This window comes from Ovis canadensis, chromosome 23 (genome assembly GCF_042477335.2).
Source record: "Ovis canadensis isolate MfBH-ARS-UI-01 breed Bighorn chromosome 23, ARS-UI_OviCan_v2, whole genome shotgun sequence".
Lineage (NCBI taxonomy): Eukaryota > Metazoa > Chordata > Mammalia > Artiodactyla > Bovidae > Ovis > Ovis canadensis.
Genome location: NC_091267.1, coordinates 67,665,325 through 67,690,076, shown reverse-complemented (window position 1 = coordinate 67,690,076; position 24,752 = coordinate 67,665,325). Strand labels below are relative to the sequence as shown.

The 24,752-nt window shown below is 39.1% G+C and overlaps 1 protein-coding gene and 1 long non-coding RNA gene across 4 annotated transcripts in view; one reads left to right on the top strand and one right to left on the bottom strand.

The window, feature by feature from the left end:
* Positions 1–24,752, bottom strand: part of RAB27B (RAB27B, member RAS oncogene family) — a 210,661-nt gene that overhangs the window by 161,376 nt on the left and 24,533 nt on the right. For 2 of the 3 annotated variants that reach the window (XM_069569231.1, XM_069569230.1), the window contains one exon: positions 17,648–17,722. The gene's annotated coding sequence lies outside the window, so the exon portion shown is untranslated. Of the gene's footprint in view, positions 1–17,647; positions 17,723–17,854; positions 17,992–24,752 lie in introns of those variants that run through there. The other variant, XM_069569228.1, reaches the window with a different exon arrangement.
* LOC138428461 (uncharacterized) lies at positions 1,442–24,276 on the top strand. The gene is made up of 3 exons (XR_011252454.1): positions 1,442–1,730; positions 23,300–23,407; positions 23,790–24,276. It is a non-coding gene; the product is annotated as an uncharacterized lncRNA (long non-coding RNA).

Here is a 24,752-nt window from a genome sequence, read left to right as displayed (position 1 = left end):
GGGTCTGATTTCCGCCAGCCGTTGTCCCTGTAGTTTGACTTGACATGGATGCAAAATTTACAGGGTTTCCTTACACATTCTTGAGAAGATGAGCCCTGCCATCAATGTCCTGGGATGGAGCCACTACCTGCAGAGGAAACCACGATGTTACACAGCTGAGAACTCTTGGTCTTGACGTTTAAGTGGCTGTCACTCCTCGTGGCTTGCCCGTGTTCTCTCTTACAATCTAGCAACCCAGAAACAGTGGCCACCAGACTGGTTTATGCCTGTCTTCAGGGCACCGGTTCTTTTACAGACCTGCTCTGCACTCAGTAAATGCAAATAAACTTGATGATTAGCGGAAGTAAAACACAGAAATAAAGGTAAATCTATTGAGGAAATAACAGGTGAATTCTTTTCTTAATCATTATTGTTTTTAATTGAAGTATAGTACTCTTGCCTGGAAAATCCCATGGATGGAGGAGCCTGGTGGGCTGCAGTCCATGGGGTCACTGAGAGTTGGACACGACTGAGTGACTTCCCTTTCCCTTTTCACTTTCATGCTTTGGAGAAGGAAATGGCAACCCACTCCAGTGTTCTTGCCTGGAGAATCCCAGGGATGGGGGAGCCTGGTGGGCTGCCGTCTCTGGGGTCGCACAGAGTCGGAGACGACTGAAGTGACGTAGCAGCAGCAGCAGCAGCAGCATAGTTGATTTACATTTCACTAGTTTCAGGTGAACAGCAAAGGGGTTCAGTTGTACATGCATGTATATGTCTATTCTTTTTCAGATTCTTTTTCATAAAAGAGAATTAAAAATGTTGGCTATAGTTCCTTGAACTACACAGAACGTCCTTGTTGTTACCTATTTTTTATATAGTAGGTATCTGTTAATCCCAAACTCTTAATTTATCCCTCCTCTCTTTCTCCTTTGTGTTCTCTACGTCTGTACAGTCTAGTTCTGTTTTGTAAATAAGTTCATTTGTATTACTTGTTTAGATTCCACATATAAGTCATATCATATATCATATCATAAGCATATATAATATGATATAAATAAATTTTTAGTAAATAAATTATGAATGACTTAGGTGACCTTATACTTTTTAACATTTGTAGATCTGACCCTAACTTGCTCCTGCCTTCCATTACTGTAAGGCATGTGTATACATGTACATGTGCTTTCAGATTTTTGAAAAACAAGCTGGGATGCTTATAAACTCAAAGACGAAACTGAATTCAGAAATTTTAGCTACCAAATAAACTTCAGTTACGACAGCGTCTCCAACACCATGCTGCACCCATCATTATGACTCAGATGAAAGGCCTGTCCTGTATGTTCTCGGGAGATAGTGTTCCGAGAAGCTTATAGCTTCCTCTAGGGTGACAAGTAAGTCGGCGCTACAAGCAATTGCCTTAGAAGGATTTCCTTCCAGTCACTTCCTCTAATCAGGAGGCAAGACTATATTAGACACTTTTCCCTTTCAAGTTTTACACATGAAAACATTCACTCTTCAATGAAAAGCCATATTAACTTTTAGGCTGAAACATGCTTCTATTTGTAGCATAAGCCTGCAGGCTAAAACCAACCCCTCAAGACTGATTTTGCCAGAGGGAAGAACGTCAGAATTCCCAGAGCCTCTTTCCCTGAGCAGTTACATGCTAGAATTATGTCTTCAAAAATTCCAGGGGCCTTGAGTTCTTACCTGTTGCCACTTTCTGCCTCTAGGCAAGAAGAGAACCCAGTGGAGAGGTAGGTCACTTTTTTAATTTAGCAAAGGACTTGCAGGGTTTTTGCTTCAGCAGCACATGCAATGAGGTTGGAATGCTTCACAGAATCTTAGCACGGCCGCTCTGTAAGGATGATATGTTACTTTCTGCAGATATATTTTATTAAGCTAGATGTACAACAGAGTGTGTAGTATACTAACTTTTGTCTGTGTGCTTAGTCACTCAGTCGTGTCCGACTCTTTGTGACCCCATGGACTGTAGCCCACCAGGCTCCTCCATCCATCAGATTCTTCAGGCAAGAATACTGGAGTGGGTTGCCATGCTTTCCTGCAGGGGATCTTCCTGACCCAGGGATTGAACCTAGGTCTCTTGCATTGCAGGCGGATTGTTTACAGTCTGAGCCACCAGGGAAGCCCATATTTGTTCAAATTGGCTTAAAAAACAGAGTAGGTAATAAAACTGATTAGCTTAGGGAACAAAGTAAGGAGAACTTTACAGATGGGGGGAACAGTGGAGGTTAAGCCTTCTTGGTGTAGCCTTATTGTTTGGGTTTTGAATCAGCAGGGTAATTTGTTAGTTATTCAAAATTTTAAGAGGTATCATAGAAAAACGTGGTCCCTCAATAATATCTGTTTGGCTAAGATTTGAAAATAATCGTGATGCCACTTTGTCCTCTGGTTTTGTATAGCAATAATATAATTCAATATCTATCACTTCTAAGACATGCTTCTTGTGAAAAAAAAAAAAAACACAATTAGGTTATGATCATGAGTAAAAACCTAGGTGGGATTTATGGAAAACAAAGACTAAGTTTTTAATCTTGACATTTTCGTCCTGAATTTCTCAGTTCTCTTTCTTCTAATGATAAAAATGCACCAGAAATAAAATTTCTAATTCATTATTTATATCACCAATTAGTAAAAAAAAAAAAAAATCTAGTGAGAGCCTACTATATTTCGATGCATACATTCAAATCTTCACATCTTACAGATGATGGAAACCGTGGCTCAGGACATTTCAGTGACCTGCTCACTCTGCTAGCTTAGCATACATGCCTGGGCTTTGTTTGATTAGAAAACTCCCACTCTGCCCAGAGGACCACTTAGCCACCCCCAAGGCATGATTCTACTTGAAATCAAGTGATATGTTGACTGCAAATGTCCCACTGCTAAGCTGTGGAAAGTCAGGCAGGCATCTTATAATGACAAAAAGGAGAGAAGGTTCTTTTTTCTTTTCCTGCTCTAACATCCAGATGAGTTATGCTACATTGCTGCTTATGATGAAAACAAGTTCTGGAAATGTGCATTAGACAAATGATCTGACTGTTAAAATGTTTATCCAGTGGATGGAAAGGATGTCTTATCATTTCCTTCCTGACCCCGCGGCTCTATAACTGTTTCTGCTTTGACATTCAGGTAGTTAGGAGGACAATGCCTATGAATCACTTCATCATCCAGAGCACTGGTTAATAAATGTATAAGATAAAATCACTCTTATGTGATGATCCTCAATATTACCGCCTCATGTAGAGTCAATCAAGTAACTGAACTTTAATAGTATTAAGCATGGGGTGAATTCTCCCCATAGACATGTGAAATTGCCACCAGACCATGCACAAACCATAAAAGACAAAAAGAGGTAAAAGAGACTGTATCAAATTAAAACCTACTGCTCTTAGCAAAAAAAAAAAAAAAGGAAAGAAAAGAAACCTATGAAAATAAAATGAAAATCAGAACTAAACACACTCTCATCATACAATCCAGCAATCATGCTTCCTCCTCGGTATTTATTCAAATGAATTAAAAATTTATGTTCACGCAAAATCTGCACATGGATGTTTACAGCAGCTTTATTCATGATTGCCAAAACTTGGAAGCAACCAAGATACCCTTTAGTAAGTAAATGGATAATCTGTGGTACATCTTGACAGTGAAATATTATTCAGCACTAAAGATAAATGGGCTATCAAGCTATGAGGAGACATGGACGAGACTAAACTGCATATAACTACGTGAAAGAAACCAATCAGCAAAGGCTACACACCACATGGTTGCAACTATATGACATTCTGGAAAAGGCAAGACTATGGTGACAATAAAAAGTTCAGTGGTTGTGGAGGTCTGAGAGGGCAGGGATGAACAGGCCCAGGACAGAGGATTTTTAGGGCAGTGAGAATAGTCCTCGTGTACTGTAACAACAGATATAAGTCGTTATATATATTTTTCAGACCCACAGAAGGTAAAACAAGATTGAACCCTAAGGTAAACAGTGGACTCGGAGTGACAATGATGTGTTAGCGCAGCTCATCAACTGTAACAAATGTGCTACTTTTGTGGAGGATGTTGATAATGGGAGAGGGGATATGTGGGAACTCCTGGTACTTTCCTCTTAACTTTGGGGTGACCCTAAAACTGCCCTAAAAACTAGTCTTCTTTTAAAAAAAGACATAGGAGAGAATAGATCTGTAAAATGTGTATCTTACAAAGGATTTGCCTCCATAAAACATGGAGAAGTCTTACAACTCTATCACAAGCAACTTAACACAAAAGTGGGCAAAAGATCTGAATAGATACTTCTTAAAGGAAGACAAATGGTTAACGAGTCTAAGTAAAGATGCTCAATACCATTAGTCTGTCAGAGATGGATTCAATTTGATACGCAAATTAAATTCACAGTGAGATACCACTACACACCAACAGGAAAGCTTACGTGAAAATAGTAACAATATCAGGTACTAGTGAAGATAAGGAGAAACTGGACCTGTCACACATTTCTGCTGGAAAAGCAAAATGCAACAAACACAAAGCAAAATGTGCAGCTGTCATAGAGCTCAGCAACTGCACTCTTAGTTGCTCACCAGGAGAAATAAAAACACATTTCTACACAAAGTCTTGAAAATCAAGGTTCACCCCAACTTTATCATCCTCCCAAAGGAAACCTATGTAAATGCCCAACAATAGGAGAATGGATAAACAAACGGCAATATATTCATAAGATGAACCACTACTAAGAAATTAAAAACACAAATCTTTAAACCACCTCTACATGCAAGGACCTGGGTGAGTTTCAAAAACATTCCATACGAAAGAAGCCGTATACAAAAGGGTACAGACCATACGGTTTCATTTAGATGTAATTCCTGATAAGGCAAATGAATTTACAATGACCAACAGCATGTCAGAGGGAGTCTAAGGCCAAGACGGGTTGCAAAAGAACATCAGGGAATTTGGGGGGTGAAGATAATATTCTCTTTCTTGATTGAACATAAAGGAGTATACATTTGTCAAGACCCATTAAGCTGTAAATATAAAATAAGTCTTTGTTTTCTATAAGTACACCACAACAAAGTTGTTTTATGGGGAAAAAAAGGTTCTTGTCCAGGTTAGGCTCTGTCATAAAAGATGAAGATAAAAATATTTTTAAATTTTTTAAAAAACATTGTGAATGTGTTTATGTTCTAAAAAATGTTTGAGGTAGGGATATATTATATAAAATTCTGACTATAATATCTGGGATATAGCAGGTGGTCAATAGATAACTAATTTCATTCTTTTTTTCAGTTGTTTTTATGTGGAAGATATAAATAATGTTTTCAAAGGCAGTCAACTATAAAATAGTGAGAAATATATGGGAAAGGACAACATTATGAGTCAGTGGTTAGTCATCGATGAACAATTAGAGGAGCTTAGTATTTGATGAAATCTCTTCCCTCTTGTGACTTTTAATATTACCTGGGTTTCAGAATGTCCTTGCTGTTAACCTTCCTAACTCTGGCATCTCTCACTTTTTATTGTACTCAGCTGACTTCTAGCACACATTTCCTATGGGGCTTCCCAGGTGGTGCTAGTGGTCAAGAACCCACCTGCCAGTGCAGAAGACACAAGAGACTTGGGTTCAGTCCCGGGGTCTGGAAGATCCCCTGGAGGAGGGCATGGCAACCCACTCCATATACTTGCCTAGAGAATTCCATGAACAGAGGAGCCTGGTGGGCTACAGTCCATCGCGTCACAAGAGTCAAATGTGACTGAAATGACTTATTGTGAACACACATGCACATCTCCTATTTTAAACATAATATTTTTAAGCAAATATCTTTGCTTTTCAATTTTGTCATGAATTCCTAGAAGGCAAGAACCATGCCTGATACCTCTAATTTTTTATGGCTGATTTGTACCAAAGAAGGGAAAGGCTACCCACTCCAGTATTCTGGCCTGGAGAATTCCACAGACTGTAGAGGCCACGGGGTCGCCAAGAGTCAGACACGACTGAGCGATTTGCGCTTGCACTTGTCCTGAAGAGGCATTCAATAAAAGCTGAATATTGATGAGACTGGTAACATCATCCTTGAAAAGCTCTTGCCTCATCAATATTATTTAATCAAATAAATTAGATACTATTAACTTACTTCCATATAAAATGAAAACCTTTTTAAAGAAATTCAACCAGATATTTTAAAGTCCTTTTCTTTTTCTTGATATATTTATAAATCTACAATCCTTCATTTATTTACTTGCTTGTGAAAGTCGCTCAGTTGTGTCTGACTCTTTGTGACCACATGGACTATACAATCCATGGAATTCTCCAGGCCAGAATACTGGAGTGGGTAGCCTTTCCCTTCTCCAGGGGATCTTCCCAACCCAAGCATTGAAGCCAGGTCTCCCACATTGCAGGCAGATTCTTTATCAGCTGAGCCACCAGGGAAGCCATTCTTTACCAGGTAAGCCACCAGGGGAAAATTCACTTGCTTAGTCTCCTAATAAACACATACTGAACATCCTGACCTGCCTCTTGAGAAACCTATATGCAGGTCAGGAAGCAACATTTAGAACTGGACATGGAACAACAGACTGGTTCCAAATAGGAAAAGGAGTACATCAAGGCTGTATATTGCCACCCTGCTTATTTAACTTCTATGCAGAGTACATCATGAGAAACGCTGGGCTGGAAGAAGCACACGCTGGAATCAAGATTGCCAGGAGAAATATCAATCACCTCAGATATGCAGATGACACCACCCTTATGGCACGAAGTGAAGAACTCAAAAGCCTCTTGATGAAAGTGAAAGAGGAGAGTGAAAAAGTTGGCTTAAAGCTCAACATTCAGAAAACAAAGATCATGGCATCTGGTCCCATCACTTCCTAGGAAATAGATGGGGAAACAGTGTAAACTGTCAGACTTTATTTTTGGGGGCTCCAAAATCACTGCAGATGGTGATTGCAGCCATGAAATTAAAAGATGCTTACTCCTTGGAAGGAAAGTTATGACCAACCTAGACAGTATATTCAAAAGCAGAGACATTACTTTGCCAACAAATGTCCATCTAGTCAAGGCTATGGTTTTTCTAGTAGTCATGTATGGATGTGAGAGTTGGACTTGGAAGAAAGCTGAGCGCCAAAGAATTGCTGCTTTTGAACTGTGGTGTTGGAGAAGATTCTTGAGAGTCCCTTGGACTGCAAGGAGATCCAACACAGTTCATTCTAAAGGAGATCAGTCCTGGGTGTTATTTGGGAAGGAATGATGCTAAAGCTGAAACTCCAGTACTTTGGCCACCTCATGCGAAGAGTTGACTCATTGGGAAAGACTCTGATGCTGGGAGGGATTGGGGGCAGGAGGAGAAGGGGACGACAGAGGATGAGATGGCTGGATGGCATCACCGACTCGACGGATGTGAGTTTGAGTGAACTCCAGGAGTTGGTGATGGACAGGGAGGCTTGGCATGCTGCGATTCATGGGGTCGCAAAGAGTCGGAAACGACTGAGAGACTGAACTGAACGTCACTGGGCAAGCAATATGTTAAGTGTTGGAAACAGATTATTATCCACTCATATTCTAGAGAAAATATCAAATACAGCAATGAATTTATAATGGTGGGACAAATACATCATGAAAAGTGTGTGGGCAGGGAGAAAGATGATGCCAAGATAATATTCCAGATAAAGTTCAAAAAAAAATTTTGATCCATCCATTCATTATCTAATCTAAAATTCTGTAATCAAATATAATGCCATCTATGTATCTGAATGTGGATGATCTGTAATTGATACTATAAATAAAGGTTGAATTATTCAGACATTGGGTGTTTGCTCAGTCATGATGGACTCTACGCAACCCCATGGACTGTAGCCCACCAGGCTTCTCTGTCCATGGGATTTCCCCAGCAAGACTACTGAAGTGGGTTGCCATTTAGTTATTGTCCTAGGCAATGAGAGTAACTCTTTTTCTCCGATTACCTCAAGACCTGCAGTTATGCCCAAATTCAATAAGCCTATCCAAGGCTTCACTTTTATTTATAAGAAATTCTGTTTGCATAAACAGCCCAGAGAGTCAACAGTGAACCAGTACATTAACACATGATTAGAAACTGACCTCTTCCATTTTGGACCTTAGTGGAAGGTCAAGGTGACTACTCTATAGGCAGCTTTTTTTCACAGAGGGAAACATTTTTGGCAATTTTGAATGAGAAGTAGGTCACAAGGATTTTATCTACTTAGGTATTTCCTTGTTGCAATTTGATATAAAAAGGTAATCTGTGCCAATCTGTACTCTTTCTTTAGGCCAAAAAGGGAAATATAACATTGGAAAAACAGTTCAAGTCATCACATCTTCATCCATTTGAAATCTCAAATGTTCATGTTACCTCTTTGGTCAGTGACCTTCTATATGATGTTTCCTTTAAGACATTTTCAATCCTCCACGACTCTGCTTTACCTAGAAAATCCTTCCTTATCCTCTACATCCTGATTTACATATTAGTTTCTTAAAGATGACTTTCTTGACTGCATCCCTTCAGATACATACCCAGCTACAATCCCAACAGACTAGAAAAGAGTTACCCCTCATATGCTCTCATGATACTTCTTCACAAAATTTACAGTGTTTGCAATTAATTGTTACTGTTTTTATTTTCTGCCTCCATTACCAGTCTGCACCCTCTATATGGGCAGATACTGTTTCCATCTTGTTTGTACAATAGGCACCTAATAGCTATTTGTCTGATAAATTAAATTTACATTTGCAACTTTACAATAATGAAATTCAGGGAACTAATGCTTTCATTTTGTTAATGAGAAATCCAAGATAAAGCAGTTCTCTGTTACATAAGTAATTCTCACAATTTTAAAATAGTATCCTAGTTTGATAATGTTTATTTTCCTTCTGCACTACTGAGCGTTCATGTTAAACCTAGGTTCTATTTAACATAGAAGTTACTTTCATGGAAATATGTGTATTTCCAGTTTATCATAATTAAGCATGGAAAAATAAAATGCTATGTGAAGCAAAAGGCAAAATTTTCCTTAGATACTACGGCTGTTCTCTTTCTGTTTTGACCCTCCTCTTGTTTATCAGAAACATTCGCAACATCTCAGCTCTTATGGTTTCCTAACTGAATCAAATTTACTAATTTGAATGGTACATATTTTGGTAGGTATCACTGTGTGCATTGCTCTAAAGTGCATTGCTACCAAAATATATAATGTATCATATAATTCTCCTGTTTTGGCATGACAGTCTCTCAGTCTTGTCCAGCTCTTTGCTGTCGCATGGACTGCAGCCCACCAGGCTCCTCTGTCCATGGAATTTCCCAGGCACGAGTACTGGAGTGGGTTGCTATTTCCTCCTCCAGGGGATCTTCCCCACCCAGGCATCCAACCTGCTTCTTTTGCGTCTCCTGCACTGGCAAGCAAATTCTTTACTTTAGAGCCGCTTGGGAAGCCCTGATCATGCTATATATAAAGCCTATTTGGATAGCAGTCCTTTACTACTGAGTTTTATTTTTAGATGCTTATAAATTCTGTCACAATTAAAACTGTCAAAAATTGTTCTGAAATTTGAAAATAAGGCAAAATGGTGGGGAATGTAACTGTTTAGCATCATAAAGGGTCAATGACTGCCTAAGGATTGTCTAGGCAGGCACAGTGCTATCTCAAAGAAACTTCCATGAAGATAGAAATGCTGCCCAGTACAGGAGCCACTCAGTACTAGCCAGTAAGTCTGTACAACCACCAAGCACGCAAAAAGAGGACAGTGCAACTGAGGACTTCAGAGTGTTAATATGTCCAGTTTTAATTAATTTGAGCTTCAATTTTAATAGCCATATTTGGGACTTCCCAGGTGGCATAGCAGTAAAGAATCCACCTGCCAATGCAAGAGATCCCTGGGTTGGGAAGCTCCCCTGGAGGAGTAAATGGCAACCCACTCCAGTATTCTTGCCTGGCTAATCCCATGGACAGAGGAGCCTCATGGGCTATAGTTCATGGGGTCACAAAGAGTCAGATGCAACTGAGCATGCACACAAAGCAAAAAAATAATTAAAGAGTTAGTGGCTACTTTATTGCACGGTACAGGTCTAGAGAAACCTGATTACTTGTCTCATTTTTTATTATTAATTGAAGCACCTAGATTTAGTAAAATTGCTGTTAATTTGTAAAATTTTATCCATTAGATATACAAATAATTTTTGCCCAGTGGAGAAAATAAACCCAAAGATTTTTGACCTGTTGGATATTAGCCAGTTTTTAAATCAGATGCAGGCTTCCTTGGTGGCTCAGATGGTAAAGAATTTACCTGTAATGAGGGAGACCTGGGTTTGATCCCTGGGTTGGGAAGATCCTTTGGAGGAGGACATGGCAACCCACTCCAGTACTCTTGCCTGGAGAAGCCCCATGGACAGAGGCACCTGGCAGGCTACAGTCCATGGGGTCCCAAGACTGAGCGACAAAGCCATGTGCGGGATATGCCTACAATGTGGGAGACCTGGGCTCTATCCCTGGGTTGGGAAGAATCCTTGAAGGAGGGAACGGCTATCCACACCAGTATTCTGGCCTGGAGAATTCCATAGACTGTATAAAGTCCATGGGGTCACAAAGAGTTGGACACAACTGAGCGACTTTCACATATATATGTATAAATCTGATGCAGCAATTTTACTTTCCCATATCTTTCTTAATTTCTCACATTTTCTTCAAAGTAATCGTAACATCTGGTTTCCTTATTAAATAATAAGTTATGTGAAATTGCTGACATTTGTTCATTTTATATTTTCCAGAGAGGCATGATTATAAAATTAGACTTTAGCAGCTTTGGAGGTCACCCTTGAAAGCCCCTAAAATTCACTTGTAAAATTATTTTTGAGATTTCTCAGAGAACACTTGATAATCACGAAGACTTATTTCTTTATAAGTGAAAAAAATATTAGAAATAATTAGGTTTGTCAGTTTCATAGTTAATAAAAAGTACAATATTATTATATAAGAGCTGCATGGGAAGAATTGCAAAATCAAATAGAGACAGACTTCTTTAGCCTAATTTACATAGATAAAATATTAATAAATGTATTTCATAAACCAGATGCTTTGGAGGGAAGGCTCTGGAGATTCTTTGGTGCCTTCCATAATATGTTCCTATCCTCAGAGAGAGCATTGGTCAAACCATTATGAAAGCCTATTAAATAATTCTGTTCCCCTCTGCTTCTGACATCACTGGTTGTTGTCATAAATTGACCACAGCCCATGAGTCTCATCATCAAACAGCTCTCTGTTTCTTGCTGCCTGCCTGAAGGCTCTGATGTAAGCTATGGGCTTGATTTGGTGTCTTCAACAAAGGCGGTCAATCCCAGAGCTTCATATAAGGACAGCACCAAGTACTCTTCAAAGAACAGACCCTCAGGGATAGGCTTCTAAACCCACTTGGCTTAGACAACTTTCCCAACCTCCCCGATACTAAAAAGGTTACTTTCAGCACACTAGGGACCTCAGTAGATTTGAGGGAACTCTAAAAGAGAAGATTTCACCTAAAAGCAAAGGTATTAGGGGATCCATTCAAAATGAAATGAGAGGGATCCATTCAAAATGAAAAAACACCATTTAGATGATCACTTAGGCAGGAGCAATTGCTCTTTAATTGAGCTATCTGTTCTTTAGATATATAACTTTTAACATACGCATAGAATGATACAAGATTTGTATGAGTTTTTTCCTTGTCAAGACGTGAAATAAGGTCATTCTTTATCAAATAGCATATGCTATGTTCATGCAAAGTCTCTCTGCCCTTTTCAGACTGAGAACAAAGCCGCTATGGACCTGAAATGGAATTTTGATCCAGCTAGAAATTTTGACAAATAGGAAATTGAGAATAATTTAAACTTTTCTAAAGCATAGCATTAAAATGGTCTGTCATGGGTCATACAAAGTTCTACAGTCTTAAATTAAAAAATATATACTTATAAAAGAAGTGAAAGAAAATAATAATTAAAACAACATACATAAAGGATAAAACCTATACTATTTATGATGCAGATGGAATCATTTTGGGATTACATCAATAATGAATTTGGTCTGTATTTATTTTACAGTGATTGAAATATTTATATATTAAAAACATAACCAGTTATGAGTCAACTGCAATCTTGGGAATGAGAATTTACCCATAGTTTTCAGAGTAAACACAATAGAATTTTGGCCTCGGAATGAGGATTGTGGACTTATTATAAACCAATGATTTCTTTATTTGCTCATCATGCAGATGTAGCTCATTGGAATGTGTATATATACATACATATACACACAATGTACACACATACCTATACACACAGACATATACTTGCGTCTGTTTGTGTGCACGTATATATTTTAGGGCTGCACACTGATGAGATGACAAAATTCCAAAACTGTTTAGGTGTGAGTCACTCCAAGTACCAGCGAACTATCGTTTTCATCAAAGAACTCCCCTCCTCGTTTCGCGCGTGTACGCTGGGCACTATGAGGCACCACGCTCATTTCACTGAACTTCTCAAGAACCTGTGGTTGACATCCCAAGCCCAGCGAGCACAGCCCAGATAGGGCACATGTGTCTAAGTTACTTGGGTGTGGTCATCTCAGTCTGGCATTCCCTGGGAGGAACAGCACCTTAATTAATCCCCATCAACCACCGTGTTGGCGGTTTCCGAGGAGATGATCAAAAATCTACTATGAATGCTTCTAACAAAGCTCCTCAAGGAGACTTCGTCTTGGGGAATTTCAGGAGTGATGCTCTTTTTTTCTGCTGTTTGCGAGAGTGCTATCTTTTCTCCTTCAACCATGTGATACAGAATCACCAATTTAAAGGAAAGGGCACAGGAGTGATAAAGTAGTCCAACACTTGTTTATGTGACTAGATACTCCAAGGAGTGAATTCATAAAGCTGTGATAATACTTCATAAGTTATTACAGAAATTTAAATTTGCTCTGGACATCCAACATGTTACCTTATTCTTCTCAAAACTCTGTGATGAAAAGTCATTGTTCTCAAAATTCTGTAAAGTTTTTATCAAGGGGGTGGAATTCTCCAGATGTCAAGGTTTAAGAATGAGGTAGAAAGGATTTAAACGGTGGCAGGTTTGCAACAGCCTACACTTTTTCTATTACAGCACATGCTCCCCTCTCCTTGGCTGCCGCTCTTACTGGGGCCCCTGATGATATATCACTTTTTCGGCAAACCTTCTAGACAACCACATCTAAAAAAGCCACCAAGTCATTCCTTATCATAGTTCTCTCTTCTCATTTTTAAGTTAGTAACTATCAGATCTATTCTGGTTTATCTGAAAGAAGCTATAATAATAATTTTAAAAGAACTTTAATAATCATGTGTTTCCCTCATAATAAGTGCTTGTTGCCTATTTCCCTTTACAAAATGATGGAATGATGGAGGCCATGAATGGTGGACATGTCTTGTTTACTGGTCTAAAGTCTGCACCTGGCATACACTGAAAAACCTATAAATAACTATATTTAAAAAGAGGATCCAAAAATATTAAATCCTTTACCAATAAAATTTTATACTGATTCTAAAGTGCAAACTAGAGTTATTGTCTTATATGAGGAGGAAAAGCAAAGCTCATTTGCAACTTAAACCCTCATGAAATCATGATTAATATCTGTCAAGTTTCCTTAGAGTTTTTAACTCCTTCCCTCAAATAAAAGACCTAGGGGTAGGGAATGAGCGTATATTAGTGTTGTCTCAAAACAAAGTCGGCCACAAAACAGTGGCAGATTTTATTTTCTTGACTCTAAAATCACTGGGTACAGTGACTGCAGCCATGAAATTAAAAGACTCCAGCTCCTTGGGAGAAAAGCTATCACAAACTTAGACGGTATATTAAAAAGCAGAGACATCACTTTGCCAATAAAAGTCTGTATGGTCAAAGCTATGGTTTTTTCAGTAGTCAAATATGGATGTGAGAGTTGAACCATAAAGAGCACCGAAGAATTGATGCTTTTGAACTGTGGTGTTGGATAAAATTCTTGAGAGTCTCTTGGACTGTAAGGAGATCAAACCAGTCAATTCTAAAGGAAATCAATCCTGAATATTCATGGGAAGGACAGATGCTGAAGCTGAAGCTTCAATACTTTCACCACTTGATGCAAAGAGCCCAGTCACTGGAAAAGACCCTGATTCGGGCAAAGACTGAGGGCAGGAGGAGAAGCAACAGGGCAACAGGATAAGATGGTTGGATGGCATCACTGAGTCAATGGACAGGAGTTTGAGCAAACTCCGGGAGATGATGGAGAACAGGGAAGCGTGATATGCTGCATTGCATGTGGTCATAAAAAGTTGGACACAACTCAGCAACTGAACAACACAACAGCACATTTACATCAGTTCCAGTTGTGAGAACCAGTAGGGACAATTAATGTTTGGATGAATCAATTTGTCAACAGTGCACGACATGTATTTCGAATTATTAGTGACCCTTTTATACCCAAAGGCTGTGTCTCATCTATGTAAAAGCTTTCTGCACCTACAAACATTTCTTTATTCGTAAAATCAATTTCTAAAAACAACAAGATCTTTGCTTTCAAGAAAAGCTTCTTCTGAAAAAGTGATTATATGGATAATCGCTTACCTCTGTTGCCAAATTCCAGCAAAATACATAATTTATCCCTCTTGTTTGCACAGCTGTAACTGCTGTGGACATGGCCTGCCATCAATACCCTCTTGTAGCCTTTCCTTTAGGTCTTTAATAAGGGACATTCATAATTAGATATCAAATAAATTCTCAAGTTACATATAATTCCTATTCATTGTCACTTGCATATTGACCAACAGATTCTGAAAAACTCAAGTTAGCAGTGTAATCACTTCTCAGGACAAAGTGAGAAGGATGACGTGTCATTTCTTTACATTGGTTTCAATAAACACAAGGAGATCAAACCAGTCAATCCTAAAGGAAATCAATCTTGAATATTCATGGGAAGGACTGATGCTGAAGCTGGAGCTCCGATACTTTGGCCACCTGATACGAAGAGCAGGCTCATTAGAAAAGACCCTGATGCTGGGAAAGATAGAAGGCAGGAGGAGAAGGGGCAACAGAGGATGCGATGGTTGGATGGCATCACCCACTCAACAGACATGAGTTTGAGCAAGCTCCGGGAGACGGTGAAGGACAGGGAAGCCTGGCGTGCTGCAGCCCACGGGGTTGCAAAGAGTCGGACACAACTGACCCACTGAACAACAACAAACACAAAGTGCTTCCCACGGCTTCCCACTGGAAGTCAGCCCCCAGATGCATTTTCTGCAGCTTCTGCTAGGAGACATCTTTCCTTACTCAAAACACAGGTGCTCAGAAAACCAAAATAAAAGTAAACTGAACTGATGTGTCTTCTCTCTCTTTACACTAGTTTCTTGTAGGTGGTTGAATCATGTAAAAGCTATTTTTTTATTTCTTTCTTAAATGTCTTTCTAAGCACCATTTCCATACCAAATATACTATATTCTTTAGGAAAAAATTCACATTTCTGTGGGCAAAATTGGTATAACTGGATTTGCTATCTGCTGAAGCTCTTTAAATAAAAATGTGTATTCAAAATGAATCTTTTAGAATCTCTACCTTACTTAGTTAGTAAACATAGACAATACTGACATTCACTTGGAACTCCTAGGCAGGGAGACTTCTCAAGGCCTAAGGGGTTATCCTCAGCGATAACATCACCAGATAGTCACTACTTTCACACTTTAACAAATCAGCTTTCTCTTTGGCATTTTATTCTGCAGCTTAAGCTCCACTGGTTTGCCAACAATTCAAGATTTCAGTTAAGTGCTGTCTTTTAATTTGTTTGAGCCAGTGGACTTAGTTTTAGAACTTAAATTCAGGAAGAAGCTTCAGATTCTAAGAAAAGTATCAAATTCCCAATAAGATCTATATTCTCAAGATTGTTTCCCCCTATCATCACTAAATTCAATGAGTTTTTAGACAAAAGTCGTTTATGATAAGACATGCATGAATATGACATAAAACTGAAGATCAAGGATGCAAATCTTATGTTGGGCAAGAACTTTCAAACTAAGTATTAATTGGAAGAATCGAGTCATCATTCTGAAGTTGGAATACAGAAAATGTTTTCAAAAGAGAGAGGGAGATATTTTATTATGGAATGTTCACAGAGCTATCCAGAATTTTGATATATCAACTAAAAATAAACTTTCAAAATGACTTTTGCATCACAAAATATTGAAAGGCTATTACTAACCCCAATCTGATTTCCCCAATTTCCACTAGAAGCAAGGCATTATCTTCAAAAAGATTTTCCCTGCTTAAGAAATACTACATATCAATATTAGCATGCTATTTTTATATACTTATATTCATTTGCATTTAATGATGTTGCAAGTTATTTAATATACACATTTGTAATTTTTGTTACATTTTGAAAAACATAGGTAGCATATTTATGGAGTAAATATTTAGTCAGAATGTTAAAAATATACAAAGTACAGAAGAATAAAATAAGACTTAATTTTTCCCTCCCTCGTATCCTCTGTCCCTCTTCCTTCTACAAAACAGAGTTTTACGACTGTTTTCAAATGTTCGATATGTAAATAATTTGATATCTCACTTAAGGTATTCCAATATAGAAAATACAATGTACTTAATTTTTGAACCACTAAAAGTATTTTTAAAACTTATTTTAAAAACCATTTTCATTGAAGTCACTTTTTCACTATTGATGAATTGCTTTGTCTTAGTTTGATATTTTCTTTCCTGAAATAAATTAAATGACACTGTTACCTTAAAATTTTCTATGAATTGACCATTAATAAAACTCAACACTTTATGGATTTTTAAATATGTCTACTTATTACATTTTGTTATAAGAGTCTTAAATTTGATCTAATTTCTAAAATAATCATCTAACTCAACAATTTGACAAGGCTTTAAAGTTTTCAAGGAGTTTTTAATGCACAAAATTGGTACCAAAGCCCTAAAAAAGCAACTTTAACTGATTCGTAAAATACTTAGAGAGAATGTCCACTTTCCTCTGTACAGTCATCATCGTTTTAGGTTTTCTAACAGCAAACTACTCCCTTATCACACATAAGCAGAGTTATTGTTGAACAAGAAAGGGAATCCTAGATTTTTTTTTTTTTAATGTCTCTGTGTGTAACCTACTAATTGGAGTATTGAGTATAGTACGGTCAAGAGAAAGCAAACTAGAATTTTCTTCAATGGCTTTTCCCTGAGAGGTACAGAATGGTTTCACAGCTTTCTGGTAATCCACATTTAAGATAAGAGTGTTTGAAATTGGAAATAAACCAAGCATAACAAAGACTCCTACACTGCACCACTGCAATGATTAGAAAGGACCATCTTGGAGCTTTGAAAACAGAGAGCAGGCAGTAAGCTAGCAGCCCACAGCCCTGAGCAGAAGCTCTTTTCCATGAAAACTCTGTTGCAAACCCAGCTTCTCCTCTTGCAAACCCACAGGCTAGAAGAGGGAACCACAGCCACTCCAAAGTGGAGTTTCAGGCCCGTCATTAGGGCTTTCTGGCCCCGTCTTGGTGCTTATCCCTCATGAATGAAATATGCAGATAGCATCTTACAGTGGGGCTCCTGCAATGAGGAAAGAAGGTCAGAAGACAGTTAACACAGCCAGCACATTAGGAATCTGTGACCGATGTACTTACACCTCCAAATGCCTCCAGATCTCAGCCTCTGGAAATATCTAGCCCATTTCTTTATGGCACTGTTGCTTGCATCAGCTGTGGAAATTGACATAAAATAATAGAGTGAGCCAACAAGTGCTGGACAGCGTTTCAGAGCATCAGATTCAGTGAACACTAAAGGCACATTGACGGCGTCCAAAATCTGAATGATAAATAGCAAGCAAATACCTTCCGATCCACCAGAAGGGGGAGGGACGCTGAGCTGTGACTGCCGCTGCCTGCTCGCTTGTGTAACAGCAGAGGCGGCTCAGCCCCTCTGACGGGCGGTGAAGTGCGCTGCCTGTGGGCGTCTGGGCGGTCCTAGCGCCTGCCCCAGGTTAGCACCCGTGGTAACTCGGGAGAGCCTCCCTGCTCCTTGTGATTCTTCCAGCTGGTCACCAGGGGTTTTTCAGGGACGTCAGCTCGTTAAGCATTAGGGCATGGGGGTCTGGGTTTGGGAAAACTGACCAGTACACAGGATCGTTCATGTTTCCAGATACTGCTGCTGAAACCAGGCGGAAAAAAATAAAAATAGTACAGACGATCTTGTCCGTTAAATAAAATGTGTTGTTGAAATGTTAGAGTCAGAGGGCTTTTAGAGAGAAAATAAATTCCCACGTACACTATTTTGACGGCAACCCATGTCTTTTACTCCCCACACCTCCCTCTGCCCTAGCCCTGCCAACATTTAAAATGTAAAGGAGAGTAGGGGATTTTTAAAAGCTTGATAAATCTTTTTTTTTCTTATCATTTGCAAAAAGTATTTGTTACAGGCCTAAAAACTCCACGGGCTTCCCTGATAGCTCAGTTTGTAAAGAATCCGCCTGCAAAGCAGGAGACCCCGTTCATTCCTGGGTGGGAAAGATCCCCTGGAGAAGGGATAGGCTACCCACTCCAGTATTCTCAGGCTTCCCTTGTGGTGCAGCTGGTAAAGAATCTGCCTGCCATGCGGGAGACCTGGGTTCGATCCCTGGGTTGGGAAGATCCCCTGGAGAAGAGAAAGGCTACCCACTCCAGTATTCTGGAGAATTCCATGGACTATACAGTCCATGGGGTCACAGAGTCGGACATGACTAAGCGACTTGCACTTTCACTTAAAAACTCCATGTTTGGTGTGTTCTGTTTAAAAGTCTCAAAATAAATGCAAAGCAAACAAAATAGAGACCTCTAAAAACCTATTTTCTAAGAGGCGCAAAACGTACAAAACTCCCAATAAACGCCACCCTTCATCTTTCTCTATTCATTTGCCCCACTTTTTTTCCCTTCGTAGCACCTGTTCCCATATGACATTCATTTTTTTTTTAATTTAGCTATTGTCTAACCCAACCCCCCCACCCCCACCCCCACCCCGGCCACTGCAACATAAGCTCTATGAGGGAGTCTGTTCTATTTACTTTGATAGCGTAATTCTTTAAGAGCCTGGAAGATTACTTAGCACATAGTGTGTTAATCGCTCAGTGGTGCCCTACTCTTTGCGACCCCATGGACTGCAACCCACCAAGCTCCTCTGTCCATGGGATTTTCCAAGTAAGGCTACTGGAGTGGTTTGCCATTTCCTTCTCCAGGGGATCTTCCTTACACAGGTATCAAACCTGGGTCTCCTGCACTGCAGGCAAGATTCTTCACCGACCAAGCTACCAGGGAAGCCCAATCCTCCATAAATAATTATTTGTGAAAGAATGAACTAGACACCAAGAAATTACACTCAAATAAGCAAGTACAAAAGTTAATCTCTTAACTGATTAAATTCAATTGGTAGATCTCTCTGAGCAGCTGTTTTATATAAGGGGTTGTGTTGAGTTTATATTTACCTTTAAGAAGCTTATAATTTAAATGTAGAGAAGAGATATTAATCTATGTGTACAATCAAACAATTATGTGTGCATATAATATTTGCCATAATGGAATAAACAATATAAGTCCGGATGTGCTAGTCTTGCTAGGGGCTTCTGTTTTGACATTATGAATACGGTGTTCAGCCAGGGAATTGGGTTGGAGAATTCAACACTGATTTCTGCCCCCGGATATAAAGTTAGAGTTTGGCAGGCAGTAGGCAGATTGGTTAAGTAGGGATCAGAATCTGGAAAGTGAACTGCAGTAAGATTTATTAAAAGAATAAATACAGGTAGTAACACGGGTTGCAAAAAGTCGGACACGACCGAGCGACTAAGCACAGCACAGCAACAGAGGTGACGAGAAGGAGGACAGGTAAGCGGCTGCTGCAGGCCCTGCATCAAAGCCTCAGGGAGTCAGCAGGATAGTCCAGCATCCATCAGGGGGTGGCTGACTTTTAGAGCAGGGGAGAGGGCCCCTCACACCTCATGGTCAGGTCAGACCATTCGGTGAGAAATGGCAGCCAGTAGCAATGGCACCCACTCCAGTACTCTTGCCTGGAAAATCCCATGGACAGAGGAGTCTGGTAGGCTGCAGTCCATGGGGTCACCAAGAGTCGGACACAACTGAGCAACTTCACTTTCACTTTCCACTTTCATGCACTGGAGAAGGACATGGCAACGCACTCAAGTGTTCTTGCCTGGAGAATCCCAGGGACGGGGGAGCCTGGTGGGCTGCCATCTATGGGGTCACACAGAGTCGGACACGACTGAAGCAAGCATTTCGGCCCATGGCAAGGTTGCTGGTAAGACTAAGGCTCAGAATTCCAGAGGCCAAGATGGGAAAGAGAGAAGAATGGAAGGTCAAAGTAAGACTTTCCCCGTGGAGCACTCAAGGTGGGATTTTCTCTTAGGGAAAGTACATACCCCAAATGCACAGGGCCAGACTGAGCCCACCAGCAAGGGGCACTGGTGCTTTCTAAGATCTCAGGATCTGGAGGTCAATCAGTCAAACTGATCTCAAGTCACATGCAGGTCAAGCAACTGAGACTGTGGTTGGGGAGAACTGCCCAAAGAGAGAGGCAGGCAATCATTGGAGTCAAGTGAAGCCAGAGTCATTTGCCTCAAGGAAAGATAGATTGCTTTTTGAGCCCACAGATTAAGATTCACTTATCCATGGTAGTTCTTTCCACTTCTCAATTCAGCATGTTTTCTGAACTGAGATTCTGTTTTAAAGAAGTTGACTAGCAGCAAAAGGGCTAACGCACCCTCCAGAGATGCTGGTGAGAACACAAGTTGTGTGGACAGGACCATAGCAGGAAACAGCTGGCTGTGGTTGGTACAAGATGGAGGCAATCCCCCTCCATCAAGCATCTCTCTGTAGCCACTGATTTCTGTGCATTGGAGAGCCCTGAGAAATGATGCACTATGTCCAAGGCCGGGCCTCAGAGAAACACTGACGTGTCATCTCTGTATGATACAAGTGGAGGAAAGAAGTGTCGGACGTTGCCGCTATATACATAGAAATTTATAAAGATTAAAGACTCAATCAACATAAAATAAAAGAATCTTCATCTAGTTAATATATGGAAGAATGGAGAATATACCTTCTTTTGATAAAAACATGGAACATATATCAAAATTGATCATGCACTAGGTCATAAAACAAGTTGCAAAAACTTCTAAAGAATCGATATCATATAGACCATCTTCTCTGAGCAGAGTACAACTGCATACATCAGTGATGAAATGATAAATCAAACATTCCTATACAGCTGACAAATAGAACCGCACATCTGAATAACTCACGAGTCAAAGACAAGATGAATACACAAAGTTAAAAATCATTAGAAATAAAAATACTACATACAGGAGGCTATAAAAACATGCTTAAAATACATTCAGTCTTCAGTTCTTATATTAACAGATAAAAAGTCAGACAATTAAGGAAGGAGATAATATATGTTATTAATAGGGATAAATCAATGCAAAAGAAAACAAATCTATAGCACAGAAATTTAGAACATAAAGAACCAAGAAAGCCAACAGTATTTTTTAGAAAGTTAAAGAGGTAAATATTTGGTTAGAATGGTTAAATATAAAAGAAAAAAGGTAAAAGACCCATTTAAGAACACCTTAGAAAATAGGTTTTTAGTTTCTTAAAAATTTTAACACACATTTGTCATATAACCCATCCATTCCACTCCTAGGTCGTTTTCCCAAGAAAGATGAAAACTATACAAAGATTTGTATATGAGTTTTCATACCTTTAGTTGCAATAACTGAAAATGGAAAACAAGATATTTTATATTGATCAAGAAATGAATAAGCAAATTGTCATATATTTGCCTAGTGAGATAAAACTCAGCAATAAAAAAGGAGTTAACTTATTTATATATGCAACAACATAGATTAATCTAGAAATTCTTACGCTAAATGTAAACAGTCAGACAAGGAAAGGTACATATTTTATGATTTTATTTATATATAAAATACGAGAAGATGCAAATTATCTATAGTTACAGAAATGAAACCAGAGTCTGCACGCAGGCAAAGGGCAGGAAGAGTTTGCTGGGAACGATGGATAATGAATATGTTTATTATCTCGACTATGGTGATGGTTTTATAGAGTTTACAGAAGTCAAAATTCCCTGTGTTAAGCCAAGTCCTCAAGAGGCAGATCTCACAAAAGGATCAGATTATAAGAGAGCATTTCGGGGGGAAAACCTGAGAGGAAAGAGGTAGGGGAGATGAAGGAGCCTGGGAGGACCAGGACACCACCGTACCGTTTGCAGGAAATGGGAAAGCAGGATGAAAAAGAGGAAGGTCTTGGACAAGAGTATAGTTCTGAGAAGTGTTGGCCCGGCTGACATGGGTTTCTCTGGACCATTGGTGGAGCCCTGCGTCTCAAAGCAAAGGGGCTCAGCTCCTGGGGCACTGGATCACTGGGTGGGAGCCGCCTGGGGGAAGCGTGACGTTGGCCCAGATGCAGTGATGGGTTTCAGAGCACTGAAGCTAGTGCTGGCAGCCACGTGCTCTCCCAAGCCTATCCCCTCATCAAGTTAGACAGTTTTAAAATGCGCTCTTGACTGTATGTCAGTTATGCCTCAATAAAATCATTAAAATGAGATACCCAATAGTGGACAAAGCAGAAATTAAACATAACAAGAGAACACTATGGACAACTTTATGCCAACAGACTTACAAACTTGGAAATGGACAAATTCCTAGAAAAAATAATTTACCCAAACTGATTTTTTTTAAAAAAACAGGAAATCTGATTAATTCCAGTATTGAGAAAGACATTAAAACAAATGCTTGAAAAATCCAGTAAGCCTATTCATGGGATGATACTTAAGACATATATATAAGAATGGTCATGGCAGCAAGGTTTGAGTAATACAAACTTGAAAATTTTTAAAGAGTCATGAAAAGGAGGTTAGGTAATAATAATACACAGAATAACAAAAGTATAATCTTATACACAACCAAATTTTGAAACATACATTCAACTAAAAGCATAAATCCCAGAAGAATGAACATGATTACTGTAATAGAGACTATAATATAAAATTAAACAATATGTTGTGGTGGGCTATACATTTTAAAAAGCCAAGAATTCACACTTAGCCTAGTGATCATTTCTGAGTTGAGGTGGTGAAGTAGTATGTGTGATTTATCAGTAATGATCTAATTCTTGGGTTTGTGGGCATTCACTATATCTAATGCTTTTTACCTTACACGTACTTTATATTAATTCTTTGTGTGTAACAAATAATATATATAACATATTTTTTTTAAGAAAAAGAGAGAGAGAGAGAAGTCCTATTTCACATAGAAGAAACCATTTGTGGAAAGATACTGGAGCGGCAAGTTGGAGCAGTAATGTGGACCAAAGGGGAAACAGCAGGTGAGGTGAGGCGGGTGGGGGGGATGGGCACGGTCCATGGGTGTCTACGCAATACAGATACCAGCCCTATTAACATCTCACTTGGCTGAGAAGATGGTCTTTGTCAACTTGACCTTGCTTCTCTTAACAAGTGCTGGTTAGTCATGCCATGTCAGCAAGCACAGCTCATGAGAGGCCCTTTAGTTTATTTTGGTTAAGCCTTTTAGGAGCCCGTAATCCAGAATCCACAAATCTATGGAATTTTCCAATTCCTCATGAAGACCTGCTAGGTCTTCAGTTTGGAGTTGTGTATAAGTAAACCGTTTCAATTTGCAACCTCATCTGACATCTCTCACTACAAAATTTCATTTAAAAACGTTTTTTCTCTGCTTGCAAAAACAAGGAATATTCAGTGATAAAGAAAAATGTGAAGATACAAAGAAGTATGAAGTGGATAATAAACTTCATCCTGGTGCCGATACTCAAAGATACATCCTGTTTAAAGACTGGTGTACAAACACATACACAAAATTGGAAATATAGTAGGTATGATTTTAAAGCCTGTCATATGTCAAACTGGGCTTCCCAGGTGGCTCAGCAGTAAAGAAACCATGGTTCAATCTCTGGGTTAGAAAGATTCTCTGGAGAAGGAAAAGGCAACCCATTCCAGTTTTCTTGCCTGGGAAATCCCATGGACAGAGGGGGTTGCAAAAGAGTTGGACACAACTTAGCAGCTAAACAACAAATTTCTTAAACTGTTGTTATTGTTGATGTTATCATTTTGTTTCTAATTCATTACAAATTCTTCAAATATAACATTTGGCAAACTATAATGCATGTCAAATCCAGCCTGCCACTTTTCTTTGTAAATAAAGTTTTATTAGAACACAGCCATGCTCATTGATTTTACATTGTCTATAGCTATAACAGCAAAGTTGAGTAATTGTGATAGTGACTTCACAGCTATTTAGCCTACAACTAGTATTTCTAGAAAAAGTGAAAACTCTTGCTAAAAACATAGTTTTCAATGGCTACATAATATTTCATTTTATGAGTGTGTCATAAATTAATGAATTTCTGACTATTGGATGTTTTGACTACTTCCAGTTTTTTCCTCTTTTGATTACCTTGGCTCACAAATCTTTGCATCCATTCTAAAAATGAACTTATTGAATCAAAGTAAATGTCCTCGATAAGGCTTTTGAAGCATGTGGTCCTCCAGAAGATGAACCAAGTGACAACACCGCCACTATTCATAACAAAACGACTGGAAAGGATACCCGCATCCACGGCACACACATTCTCAAAACCTACTTTTGCTCATTTACTCCTAGAGGTTGTTAATGATCTTTAAGTCACAGTGTTA